This window comes from Antrostomus carolinensis, unplaced genomic scaffold, assembly GCF_000700745.2.
Source record: "Antrostomus carolinensis isolate BGI_N321 unplaced genomic scaffold, ASM70074v2 scaffold4791, whole genome shotgun sequence".
Taxonomy (NCBI): domain Eukaryota; kingdom Metazoa; phylum Chordata; class Aves; order Caprimulgiformes; family Caprimulgidae; genus Antrostomus; species Antrostomus carolinensis.
The window spans coordinates 30,462-45,227 of NW_010291897.1; the positions used below are offsets into that span (position 1 = coordinate 30,462).

At 38.0% G+C, this 14,766-nt stretch overlaps 1 protein-coding gene across 1 annotated transcript in view; it reads right to left on the reverse strand.

Moving 5' to 3' along the window:
- The window catches only part of MYO3B (myosin IIIB), a gene marked incomplete at its 5' end in the record, with an annotated part of 167,784 nt that overhangs the window by 12,320 nt on the left and 140,698 nt on the right, over positions 1–14,766 (reverse strand). The gene's annotated exons all lie outside the window — the stretch shown is intronic.

Here is a 14,766-nt window from a genome sequence, read left to right on the forward strand (position 1 = left end):
GATTGACTTTGAATTCCGGACACACAGGAAATTTGTATTAATTTAGCATAATGATGAGGCGCAATAAAGGCTCTGTGGAACCACAACAGCATGGTCTCTAAGGTTTTGTTCGTTACAGAAACACAATTTGCATATCTAAAGGCTTGAAACCATGGGTCCATATTGATACAACTAGTATCTCAAATTTGAGTGTAGCAGATTCAGCATATATTTCAAAGAATAAATGGTAGAAGATCAAGATAAAGCTCTCAGTAGGTTTCTTCATTAAGAAAGAAGGTTTTTTTTTTTTAATTCAAGGTAGTTGCCAGCAGTAACTTTTAAAGGAAGTATTAAAGAAAGCTTGACTGAAGCCTGTGAAAATGCCACTAGTTAGAAATTTGCTTCCCAGTGTTGCTACAGTGATTTGGTCTGACATTTGTAAATGTTGGAAGTAAAGAAGGTGTCTTGGCTAGATAAAGGAAACTAATGCTGCTGATCTTCATGCTACAGCGATCCACTCCTTTAAGGGGTTATTAATTGCTACTGAGACTCCTAACATTGGATAGACAACTCGTGACAGTTCACAAGTGATCTACAAATCAAACTGCAGCCAGCAAATTCTGAAGGAATATTTTGAAGGAGAAACTGAAGAAGCACGAGCAAATTATTCAGACAATGACAGAGTTGGATTTTTCTAAGTAGGACTAGAAAAAACCTTCAGGATTTAAAGGTGTCTGTAGCCTGTGAAAGAGCATTTAGGTTTTTTTCCCTCCTTCCAAATCCAAATCATAAATCTTTTATTGATAACTTATGTTATGAATCTCATGGTAGAATGCTAGACATATAAAAATAAGGGGTTATTGCTTCTGGAATGTGTAATACATTAACTTTCATCCTGAAAAGGTAGATGGGAGCTTCCAGTAGAAGCAAAGTGTATTCAGAAAACATAGAGAAGATGTTTAAAGAAAACTGAAGGAGGTCTGTGAAGAATTTCAACACTGAGATCTCAATCCTAATAAAGCAATTTTAAGCTATGTATTTCATGATACCAAGCCACACCACCAGCAGTAAGAGTTTGGAGAGTGCAAAGCCAATAGAATATATGCACTTCTCATCCAGCATTTCCTAAAAGCATTTTAAAGAAAAAATTGGTAAAGATTTCCACTGATGGGAGCAGAGGAAGACAAACGCATATGTGCTCATATACAAATAAAGTGACTTTCTGATGCTATAATGACTGGCTTATGTGACAACATGTTGTTTTGTTCTGAAATCACCTTTCTTGACATGGAACAGCTTGCATTAGTACATCAGCTCACTGTATTATATTCCCCTCTGAACACAGTCTTTGTACTTGAGTGTCACTTATTTTAAATTGGTAAATCACACAGAATTGGATTTTTAAAATTTTCTCATAAATACATGACTAATTCTATTGACTTTGATGACATTTTATTCCTCAGAGCTTAATAAGCCCTTTTTTACCAAAAAGTGGTGATTTCAGGGTTCAAACTAAGGCACTAGGAGGGCTGATTTTTAAACCATTACAGCTCACCCATTCTGGAAAATCAGGCTCCTTCATGGTATCTTAGTGGAGGTACATAGAATTCTTGTTACTCCAGAAAATACACACTAAGTGATTTGAGAAATTTTGGGAGGGAGTTGATTCGGACATGTTTTCTACCTCTTAACTGCTATAGATCTTTGATTTTTTTCCAACCCCTTTCTTACAACTCTTGTACAAGTTTCTTGGCAGGCAATTGAATAATATATCACTACGGAATAGCTTGTGATATGGCAACATCAAATTCAGTTTGTGTCCTGATTCTGTACTCGGGTCTGTGGGTATTGCAGAGCATGCAAAGTTGTGAATTAGTTACTGTGCACTAATTTCTTGTGTGAATGACCTACAAAGGACCACACAGAGTTACAACATAAATAAACTAGTGCCTTGCAAGTGTACCTATTGCCACAGAAAGCCACTTCTGATTTTTCTGTTTTGGGCAGCTGAGAAGTATGGCCATATTAACATAACTCTCTTCCATAACATACCCTGCGTCTCAGTAGGGCTAATTAGCTTAGGCACCGCACTGCACTCATCCAGCTACACTGCTTCCAGGGTCTGATTCACATCTAGCTTGAGCAGCTTTGCAAAGCACTGGCATGCACTGAGTCGCTATATCATAAACTTATATTATGGCTTATTCTATACTAAATTTCCGATGGAGACAAAACCTAAAAGTCAGTTTTACCACTGTGAACAGATTAATCAAATATCTCATTAAAGTAATGCCATAATAATAATAATAATAATAATAATAATAATAATAATAATAATAATGACAATATGATGTCCCCAGCAGAAAGGCTCATGTCCTGAAAATTGTAACATTGATGACACCTTCACTACTAGAATTAGCTCCTCTGAAGCCAGCTCCAACACTAAGCATATAAATACAAAGGAAAAAATTGAGAGTATCAGAAAACCACATTGATACTAATATGGTTTAGATAAATATGATTAAAATTGAAACATATAATAGAATATTAAACTCAACCCTTTAGAAAGGACTGTCTTAATTATTTTGATTATTAAAAGGCCCTATGAAGTAAAAGGCTACAGGCAGAGAGACATATGCAATTCTCTTCATTTGTTGAAGATATAATAAATTTTAAAAGTACAGCACTCGCTCTATCTATACAATACTTGAATTAACTCATGAAGCAGTTTTAATTCAGAGATAATTGAGAGCCATACACTTTCTACAAACATACAATAACATGTAGGAGTACTTAACATAATCTTTGATGAAAAATTCTTATGTTAGGTTCTACAATAAATAAGCACAAGAATAACTTTCACTTTCATGGAAAGCATCAATTCCATATGTAGCTGCTCAACATTGTTTAAATTAAATGAATATGAGATTGTTGGGTAGACTGAGGCAAACTGAAGACAATCAGCACAATTTACATTTTCAAATAATGTCCAAAATATAAACCTCTTCAAGAGGCCCATAAAATTGTCGTTTTTGAAAAAAATATTTAAATCATAATATAGCAAAAAGTAAAGAAATATGACTTGTGGACCATAAGATACAGTTCACTGTTTGCTTTCACAAGGTAGAGTGGCAGGAAATTATCTCCCTCTCATCACACATTTCATTTTTGATTAGGTGATTTTGCATTATTTGTAACTTCAAAAAGTTCAAAAAGCAGCCACAAAAATATGAAGTGCCAAAAAAATTTTTTCTTCTCTGAAGATGCAGTTTTCTAGAAGAAAACTGTCTACGCCACATACAGCAAAACAAGATCTGCAGTTTTTACTGCAAACACTCACTCATGCCAGCAATCTATGTGAAGTCAATGCATTATGCCACTGCATAATGATGGATCATGTGAAGCCTTGTAGGCCAGGACCAATATTCTTTAAAATATATGTTATTATTTAATGATTTATGCCTTTTTATTACTGTCAACCAACAACATGTATTTGTTCAAAACATTACTGTTCTTTCATCATTATGTTGAGATCATTTTGTTCAGAACAATCCATGGTACAAAACAGGCAACATTATTTACACAGAACCATAAATCCTCATTTTTATTTCTAAAATACACAGTAGAGGTTGACTACACATACTATTTTGCATTCTGCATGTGTCTCTGCTACTATTAGGATTTGACCTGTAAAGTTTATGCAGAGATACAAAACACCTTAGGTAGCTATTTTGGCATATAAAGTCTTAGTTTTATATGTTTTGTGTATTTATTTTTTAGAGAAAGAGGGCTCCAGTTATTATGCTTCAAAATAAACCCTTGCAGGGCAGGATGCAAGCAGGCAGGCTACACAGCCGCTGTGTGGGCTGTAATGGGAAGGCACCTGTACCACCTGACAGTGCCAGCAAAGGACTAATGTCCTCATTACACTTGTCCTTCACTCTCTTTCCCCCATGCTGCCAGGAGTAGGATAACAGTTTGAAGGTACAGACAATCTGCAACATCAGCCTTGTGAGGGATGAATTTCTCAGCCATCTCTGCTGAAGTGCTAAATTCAGATGTCCAATGATGACATTCTAAACATCATCATTACTTATTTCACTGGAGCTCAACATACAGAAGGGAAGAGACAGTTAATCATATTATGAAGAGCTACATGATTTATTGCTCCTCTTACACAAGAAACAGCAGTAGCTTGTACCACTATTCAAGAAAGGCTTCAGTCCCCAAACACTAGCTGTGAACCTGGGCCCACAGAAAGGAGGCTGAGCCCATCAGAGTTCATCCTGGTAATGAAACACTGAGGTAAGAGAGGGTTCCAGGGGACCAAGGAGCTGAGAGAGCACATCTGATTACCTTTTCTAGTTTTATTTGTCAATGATGAAAATAGTCAGAAACAAATAATTCATGTCTTGTCTCGTATTGCATCACTGAAGAGGAAGCAAAGCTTGCACCACATGTTGAACCAAAGGAACAAAACTAGTAATCTTGCCCACAACTGCACTTTTCTTATGCTTTTGGAGAACTTATGGCAAACCCGTGGATAAGAAGTGCTCTGCTGCTGCCAAGTGTAACTAAGATGACACACAGACATATTTCTAACATCTAGTAAGAACAGAACTATAGCAATTTAACTTAGTATCCATCAGAAAAATGTGCTTATTGTTCACATTCAATGGGGAAAAAAAAAAAAAAAGAATCAACAACATCACAAAAAAGTGCCTATGTTTGGGTTTTGGGGGGTTTAGGGGTTTTTTTGATGGTATCAAAAAGTCTTTTCTAGATTACTGGTATTTTAACATAAGAAACTATTAAAGTAGTGCACAAAGTCAATAAAATGATCTCACTAGCCTTGCCAACATGCATAAGGGGTTTTATCTTTAAAAATAGCCTCAGATTTAGTTGTATAAGCTCCAAATGGCATTTAATGGGTAAAAAAAGCTTAAAGATTTCTGAAAGGTGTTCCTACTTCTTGGCCATTAGCATGTTGCACCAGGATAATTTAAATCTGCTTTTAGTTATGGGTATTCAAGATCACAGCTCTCCTTATTCCTAAAGAGGAGGGACTTCCATCTATGTGGAAGAGAAGCATCCCAATAAAAACTGTAAAGCACAGCCACTAATGGGCCCTCTTCAGGAAGTGCCATGACCAGACAACTGTAACTGCACCTGAGCTACAAGTTAGTCAGGCTTCTTTTTTATTCACTTATTTCTTCACTAATACTGGAATTTTAGGGCAACAGAAACTTTTTTTGTGAATTCAGGTCATATTAGCTAACAGTTTCAGCTGAAATAACATGAAAAAACTTCAGAGATGTTGAAACAATTCATTCTGGCATCTCAAAAACAAAACATTTTGATTTTGTCACAAGGGGACTCCTTTCCAAAACAGAGGAGGTAGTGCTGCCACCTCTGATATCCAAAAACTCAGTGATTAGGCCATGTTCTTCGGTTGTGAAAGGTGTAACTTCAAACACCTCCTTTAACTGATTTGGTACAGGGACTTGAACCCAAACATCATGCTTCTCAGGGGAGTAACATAACTGTTGGGCTAGAAAATATTCTTAGGTAGGTTTCTCTCAGCCTCATTTGTTGAAAGTGTCCTACTTTGCATAAAGTAGTTAAATATTCATTGAAACAGAGATCGAAAGCACCTGATGGCCCCCTTTTCCTCTGACTGCTCAAATTACCAGGATCTCAAGTCATACACACGCTCTGTTTCTGTGGCCTACTTACTATTTAATGTACATTCCACTGGTGGGAGAAAGGGGAGAAGGAGAAAGTGCTTTCTTCTCTGAACTTCTGTATCTGCCTTGGGCACAGCCCAGGCCAATGAAAATATGTGTCGGTGAAAGTTTAGAGCCTTACCTTTGGAAGGACAGTAGTATGCAAGGTAAGAAATTATCACTTTCCAACATGTAGAGTAGTTAAAAATAAAGTAGTTAAACGCCAAGAAATAGTACTATTTAAAGGAGAAAGAAGTGAGACATCTGCATCTATTTGTATCCAGCATTTATCCCTATTGGCACAATTAATAAAAGTTATGCATAAATCACATGAAGTTCATTAAATTCACTGGCTCAGGATGCTGACTAATTGGTAAATACACACTCAATAAAAATGTAAAATGTATGCCAACTCCACATTTTAAAACTGATTTCTAGTTAAGATGTCTCTGCTTCTCAGTTGCTTTTCCAACAGAGCTTGATGTTCATGGTTATTGGTCTTAGGGAAACAATTATGCCCAGAACAGTGCCAAAAGATCTTAGGCCCTAGAGTAGGAAAACAAAAAGCAGTTCTATTGAGCTCTCAGAAACTACGGGGTTAGCTACCCTGTGTCTAGGGTGATTTTCTAATGTACCTGTGAATCTAAGGTCTGCTGATGCCAGCTGAGCACATTTCAGTAGAATCTTTCAGGCACTTCAACTCCTTTATGAATGCAGCCTTTAGCACTTGGTTCTGCAATGTCACCTCCAACTAGTCTAGCATTAAGGCATCACTATTTAGTGAAACTTTGAGTCAAATCTGGCAAATCCTGATAAATTAAAGGAACTATACAGGCCTGTGCAGACAGACAGTCTGACACTGTTAGAATTAGACACAAATGAAAACTAATTATGAAAAACCTGATGAGTGTGAGAGTGGCTGAGGTTGGAGCCATCTACTCCAACACTTCTCTAAAGGTCACACAGGACTGATCTCCACTCCTTTGGACAGGGCGCAGCCTCTGTACTCTCCAGCCCAGCACACACTCCTTTTCAGAGGAGGCCAGCGCCCAGCCAGCCACACATTTTTATAAATAAGGAGCTCAGCAAAAGACTTAAATACTTCCAATGCCTTTTAACAAATCCAAGGAAAGCACCATCACTGATGGCTCTGATTGTGGAGGACCTTCCTGATATCAAACAATCTCAGATGCAGAGAGGCCTTGGGAGCTAGCCCAGTGCTTTGTCTGGGCCTGACCTCAAGTCTTCTGTATTTACTTTTTTTCCAAAACATGATTTAGAACAGATGTCACTGGACACCAGAGCTCTTCTCCAGGGCTGGAGCAGAAAATCACAGTGAGAGAGGGAGATACAGAGCAGCTCAATTTACATTACATGAGGACATTGATCTGCATAGCAAGGAGAGGGCAGAATCTACCCATCTCCAATTTTAGTTTAATTAGACTCACATTCAAACACCAGTGCTAGTTTCCCTCTATTAAGGCTCAAGCAAAATGCCTGGTTTGATTGTAAGCAGCCTTATAAATAAGTGGAGTATTTTGGCTTAGGGATAGTTTAAGACCATCTCGGCTTGTTTTCCCTATCTCTGTCATTGACAGTGCCCGAACAACATATTCAAAGCACTTGCCTCAAACCACACTTATGGCATGCATGTTTGCAACAAAGGATGAAATAATGTTGACAAATAGCATTACGAAATTGATACAGCTTTAATAGTGGCTTAATGAAAGAGAGGGGAATATGAAACTCCTTCTCTAGACAATGTGTGGTGAAATAAGCTGTCCGCAATGGAGGAAAAAAGCTCAGAAACAAACATTTGGAAACAATACAATGACATATGGTCCCATATGTTGAATCTATAATGCTTCCCAATTCCTTCAGGGTGAAATTCACCCTTCTCCTGAACAAATTCCAAGTAACTGGGATTTGCCTGTGAGGACTGAATGAAGGAATAAAATCTGCCCTCCATACACAAACAGGAGATATGGTTATAAAGCAACTTCTCTGCAGTTGCCATTTGACTCCTGGATTGGAGCATTGGTAACATTTTTTGATCCTTTTCTGGGTATTTATAACTGCTGATCCACAAGCTCATCCTCATCTCTTCTCCCTGGTTACTTTTTTCCCGGTGAGATGCTCCAAGGTAAAGATGGCATGTGCTCAGCTTTTTGAATCATGCTAGGACAGCAGAATAGCTAGAGGTGCTTTAAAAGTTTTGTATATAGAAAGCTGCATGTTGGTGTTGATAAGGCATGCTCAGGGCTCCAGGGCAATTATGTTCTGCAGCAGTTTTAGGTAGTGCCTTTACAGCCCTGACTTTTTTGAGATACATGATTTCCACGCATAATTCCTGGTCCTATGAAGTTCAACAATCCCTGGATGAGGGAGTGGGAGAGGAAAAGGCCTGCAAAACCTAGCAGCAGTTTTTAGGTTCTTACAGAGCAGATTTTAAGTGTGCTGAACACAAGTGGTCAAACATCTATTCAGCAATGGAAGTGTCTTGTATCTAAATGCTCTGAATGAAATTGTGATAAAATTATTATTATTGGAATTTTGGCACATTTTGAGTGACTGCATTGCTCACAGGATCAACTCAAGGCACAGGCAACTGCCTAGGTTAACATATTATTGGAGATACTGAAGTGACGACAATTCTGTTGAGTCCTCACAGCTCTGGAAAGCCAGGCTATCTAGAGCTAAGGTACACACTTGCAGGTTTCATCACAGACCCTTATGGATGTAATATATTGCAATACCTCTGTTAACATATGAAAGGGATACTTTTCCCACAGTCCTCATTCTTACACTCTCTATTGATGGGATGTTCCAAATTTCAGATGTTCCAAAAATTACATATAATGCCATTTGCCTGGTCATTAAAATACAGCTCAATGGCCATTTTATAGGTCATTTAAGCTGCTTTTTAAATTTGCTTATCTGTCACCATCTCTAGTCTGTTTCAGGAGCCAGTAATTAGCTGTATTAATTGATCTAATTTCTTTGTATATGAATAGTTTTGAAACTATATGTTACTAAATAATTATGTATTTTAATTCTTGTTAATATTTTTAAAAATTTGTGTTAAACACCATGCCCTCACCAGCCTGAGAGGTTAGGGAGAGGCAACTTTGTGTTTTGTAAATGTACATCTGTACAGTCCACTGGGACCATCCTTACACATTCAGCCAAATTCAACAGAATATGTCCTCTGCTGCTGATTCTCCTTCTCTTGTTCTGACTAGATCATGCAACTGAGCTGGCTGATATATAAGATTAAAAAAAGAAAATATGATTTTGTGTTTTACTCAGATGTGTTGGTAGTAACAGGAATGACCTGTGAACATTGGAAGGAGTTACACTGCAGTAACCGGCACCTCCACTGAAAAATGACCTGTGAGATGATGTCTAGATTTTTCAGCTCAGCTGAAATCCATCAAGAGGGAGGGGAATTCAAAAGGTACGTTCATGACTGATATCAGAAAAATATAAAAAAGTGTAGCAGATATGAAATAAGATTAATCAACTCACTAAAAAAGTTCATTTAGGAGAAATCCTGCTGTGAAATAGGAATAAAGACAGAAAAGCCTTTGTCCCTAATTTGGTAGGTCAAGGGAACTAAGGCAATATGCTGAAATCAAACAAAAATTTAAAATTTTATTTTCCCTTAACTGTGACTAAATAACAGGCTCATTATTTCCTGCATTCCTGAAAGATACCTTTGTTCTTTACTTTTTATGTCAAAGTTAGCATTAAGAGAAGTTTCTGGGGAACTGGTATTCTTAAGCATTTCATCCTCCACAAACCAATAAACGTAAACACACGCATCAGCATCTTGCAGTGCCCAGCACAAGATGAGGAGACTGAAGAAGTTGCAGGATGCTTCTCTGAGCTGCTAGTCTGGAAATTGGCAGCATGCGACATCTGGGAAAAACATCTCCCAGTACCAGACATCAGCTACAACATCCTCTGTATGCAGCAGGACAGCACCTGAACCTCAGGGGCCCTTCAAGACTTTAACATTCAAGAAACTTTTTTGAGCATCTTCTCAATCTCATTTGGGTTCAGCTCTTAAGTAGAAGTCCACCAGAATGTTTTTTTTTATTTTTCTCCTGGAAGACAGTGTGATAGTTTCACTGGGCCAGCCCTTGGCTAGCAGCCAACACAGCCGTTCACCCACTTCCCCCTCACCCCCAGGAGATAGGGGAGAGGATTGGGGGGGCAAGGATAAGGGACTAAAAACCAGGACAAACAGTTATAAAGCTATCATAAACTTGGATATGATGGGGATGAAGACTTCAGATCCTCAATTCCCCCACTAAAAGCAGCAGAGACCTTTTAAGTCGATAGGCAGAAATTACAAAGTACTTGACCTTGCTCCTCCAACTGGAGGAGAGGGACAAGGGTTATCTAGACAAAAACTACAAAAGATAAGGAAGGATGCAAAGAAAGTATTTTAGGCTCAGAACCACAATAAACTCCCAGAATAAACCTCTGCCCAGTAAGTTTCTAGAAGGCACTAAGCTAGCCTTAATGCTGATCCAAGCTGAGTTTTATCACCTGATAGACAGAGACCCAACAGTACATCCTAAACGTACCAACACAGATATTATACACACTATACTACAGGAATGGAAAGTCTTGTCTGTCTGGGAAATCAACCTGTCTTGAAGATAACAGATTAATATCCCTCTTTCAGTCACCACCACTTGCTCTTCCCCAGCTCTGAAAGGGCAATGAAGGCTTTTCCATGGCTACTAGAAACCATTTCAAAAGCTAAACCAAGATGGGGCTGAGGAGTGAATAGTATGGGGAGGGAAGGAATGATAACTCCTGTACATTTATCTCCAAAACTACACATTGTTTTAGTTATTTATCTCTCTTCGGTTCTTGTCTCTGTAGGTCAAAACCGTTACTGACAGACACTATCTCTGTTTATTCGGTGTCTATGACACCTCTATCAGAAGGTGAATCAGCATCAGCAGTGTGTCAGCCTGTGCTGGTGATAAGAGTGGTGCCTGTCAGTCTTCCTACACTATAATGTTTACACTTTTGTTTTTAAAAAATATGTGAACTTGACACTAGCTGTATTAGACCATCACCAATACTTAGAAAAGTCATCTCTTTTCTCATTTAGTATTTGGAAATACTTAAAGAATTTGAGGAAAATATTTTCATGGAATGTTTAATGTAAAAAAATGCTCCAAGGCAGATAGATTTTTTCAGTTAACGTTTCAAAATCACTTCAAGACTGGATGAAGGATCAGATGAAATACTTCTATGTTTTAATTTTCCAGCTGTAAAATTAAACTCTATTTAATATTTAAAACGTCTTTTACAAAATACACAGAACTATTAAAAACACTACCTGGGCTATTCTGAAGAAAAAGGGAACAGAAACAAACATGCCTAGAATACAAGGCTCTGCAGCCACTCAGCAGTCCACAACACAACTTTGGTGAGCTTAACCACATCCTTCCTTCCCAGGGAGTCCCTTCCCCACAGAAAGGCCAGAGCCAACACACTTTTGCCAGATATTTGAAATGATGATTGGGGAAAAAAAAGTATCAACTCACCCAGGACAAAGCTCAGCTTCTTCTGGATGCATTGGGGCTGGTACTTGTGTGAAATCATCCTTAGACTGACTGTAAAGAAGGGGCACAATGTGCAATTACTGCATTTACCTAATATTTCCTGGAAGAGGACAAGCAGATGGGTCTATATCCCTGCTCATCATCTGGCTGATTGGCTAAATTGGCTTTACATACACACAGCTGGGAATGTTTTATAACACTTCCCTTCACATTCTTTCTCCAGTGACTGCATTTTTCCTCTTGTATTGAGAGGACGGCTCCCTGATAACTTTGCTCCATGTATTTGTGGAACAACTGGTACCTGTTTGATGTGTTGCTGCTGCTCTAGAAGGCAGTAGCACTTTAAAAGTGGATAGAAGGTTGCAGATTTGTAATTTGTTGATCCACTGACAAAAAAATTTTGTCCTGACAGCTCTGATCTGCCAGAAGGGAACACAGCAGCAACAGTGCAGGTTTATTCAATCTTCAGAGTTTTACTGCCTTCTACAGTAGAATTCCACCTTAAGCTGGAAGATGGTCCACTGATTAGGGCCTGGTTTCTCAACATGTGGAGGGCAAGATTTGCTGTATAGTGATGACTACTTGCTGTAGTCACTATAGAAACACATAGGAACCATAGACCTACAAGAAAGAATTAGAGTTTGAGTAGTACACAAGACTGAGCAAGATACAACATTTTAGACTTTGCTCCCCACTCTGTCAGGCTCAGCTGTGTCTCAGACAGCTTTGGTGTATACATATCTTTCAAGGCACAAATGAATAAAAATAATTATTTCTGTTATTCTCAGGTCTTTTTCAGACTGCTGCAGCAAATTTTATTTTTGCTGCAGTTTATTCTCTCACTTACAAGACTCTAGAGTACTAGCAAAGCTTGTTTTAAGCTCTCCCTCTGTATTTCTCTCACATTTCAAAGGCAACTCTTCACTGCAAGCTCACCCCTCCTCTGCTAAGAGTGTATCCTCTATCCTTTAATATTTATAACAATGGAGAACTGAAGGTCTATAGTCTTAGAGATCATGATGCACTAAATGCATTTCATATGTCTTGCTAGGGCTAATTTGTCTGCATGGAGTGTTAGGTTGACACTGCACTAAAGCTTCTAGTTCCAGTGCATTCAGAGCCAGTTTTTTGAGTACTTGCTACCTTGCCGAGAGCACACATCCCAAGGTACTTTCACCTATAAATTCCATTACAGTGAAATATAGAAATCTAGCCTAGCCCAAAGGCATGACAAATTTACGACTCATCTTGAGCACTCTTGTCTAAAGCCTTCTATGAAGCAGATGACAACATTTTCTTCACCCACTGTTGCAATCTGCATATAAGAGTTGATCAAAATCCATCAGGGTTCCCATGAATTGATCTATTTTAGGGCCTAGCACTGCTGCAGGCACGTATGCTTAGGCAAGTTGGAAAACATCTGTATTTCAGCTTCTTGGATAACGAAAGGAAATTTCCATCTAAAAAGTAGTAGAGCTAGTGGTAGTTTTCAGTTTTAGAGTCATCTGAGATGCTTTGACAGAAAGGGGTACTGCAGCGATACTGCAAAGTACTATGAAACCAGAATTTGTCCTACCATATGAACTCAGTCTCACAGTTAGAATCTGTGGTTGAAAACAGTTAATTCTTAATTTCTTTAAGAATCAGATCTTAACTTTTCAATGACATCTTTTTCATCTGCATGCAAGATTTTAAAAATAGGACTGGTGTTTCCTTTAATTAGTATTTGATACAGTATTAATATTCCTATTTATCTTCTACATGCCATATGGATTAAATTCTCATTACTTTTGATCTTAATACTTTTAAAATATGTAAATCAGCAGACAGACACCCTCTTTAAAGCACTGTTTGCACACCACATCTATTATTGCCTTGGGCAATAGAAAAATATCTGCATTGCTAAAATTCCAGAATTGTGAGGAAATCTTGAAAAATCAGACATTAAATTGATCAATCTAGACAAATTATATAATCACCAAGTAAACTGCAGTTCTTTAGATTCAGCTGTACCTAAAAACTGCAGTAAAAGTGGCCAAAGACCATCATAGAACATGTATTTATAAGGGATCAACTAAATTTCTGGAAGGAGAAGAATGTTTTCACAGGTTAAGCTAATTCCAAATACGATGCTTTAGACAAATACTATACTTTTTTGAAAAACTTACCTTTAATCTCCAACTTTAAAAATACAATGATTTGTTTTCAAGTTTATGGAAGATATTGTTATCTTAATTAGTCTCATTTTTCCAACACTATAGCATGCTTCTGATGAAGAGATTTGCATGGGCCAATAATATTCAGTTTATCTGAATACTACGGTTAAGCAGAGAGGAGAAACTTATGGGACTCGGTACAAAAAACAGGCAAAGAGGATACATGAGACTGACCTCTCTGTTCACACTGTAAGGAATCTCTGATGACCTGGGAAGCATTTGGATTTAGTGTTGAATGAACATGGTCATGAATATCTTAGTCTGAAAACAAAAGCCTATCCAATCATTTTACATTTCATCTTCCTAGAATATATTAGTAGTACATATTTGTAGCTAGGCCTGTAAAATCTCTCTGCCTAGATTATACTGCTGAAGTGCGTGCCTGAGAGCTTTCAGAAGAAATGAAGAAATTATAGATGGCTCCTGCTATGCTGAGAGGTGGAGGGAGGACACGGTGCAGTTGCAACCACATTGCATGCCCCAGAGCCTGGATACCTGCATGGGGTATCCATTCTCTACCTTTCAGAATCAGAAAATCTGTATCTGTTGAGAAATACCACATGAAAACTAATGTTCTTGTTAAAAAAAAAAAAAATAAATGAACGGCTCTTCAGTATCAGAAAAGGCATTTTCAGGGAAATTGGGTACTTCTGGGTCCATTTACTCCCTCTATCCCATAGACCTTTTCCACTGTCTTGACTAAGCTCTGAGTACAGGCCAGTAGCCTGACAGCCTGTTGTATTTCTAGAACTTTGCTTTTATTTCGGCTATCTTAGGAACCTAGAGGACTAAATACTGGTGTTTATTCAAATGTCATATAAGAGAAAAGAACACTCCTCCTTAAATTTAATCACATGAGGCCATGTTTGGCAGGGTTCATACCAAATGAAAACCTGAGCTCTTTAATCCTATGGTACAACGATTGTGTCAAGACCATGACTTCCTTGGGTGCACACCAAGCAGAAGGTCCACAGCTTGCTTCCTTGAGAAAGCAATGAGAGTTTCATAAGTAAAAGAAACAGAAATTTGGCCCTTGCTCTGAACAATAGTTTAGTTTAAGGCCTAGTCTAGACCAGCAAATGCTATCAATGCATTTATTTCTTACCATCATCTGGGTTGATAAAAGTCCTCAGCTAGAAATATTGCTATTTTTTTGACCAGAATAATTCATTCCATCTGCCAAACTGCTTTAAGAAATGCTTTACTATGATGAGATGCCTTTGCAGCAAGGAGGTTTGCTGGCATACATCTGCA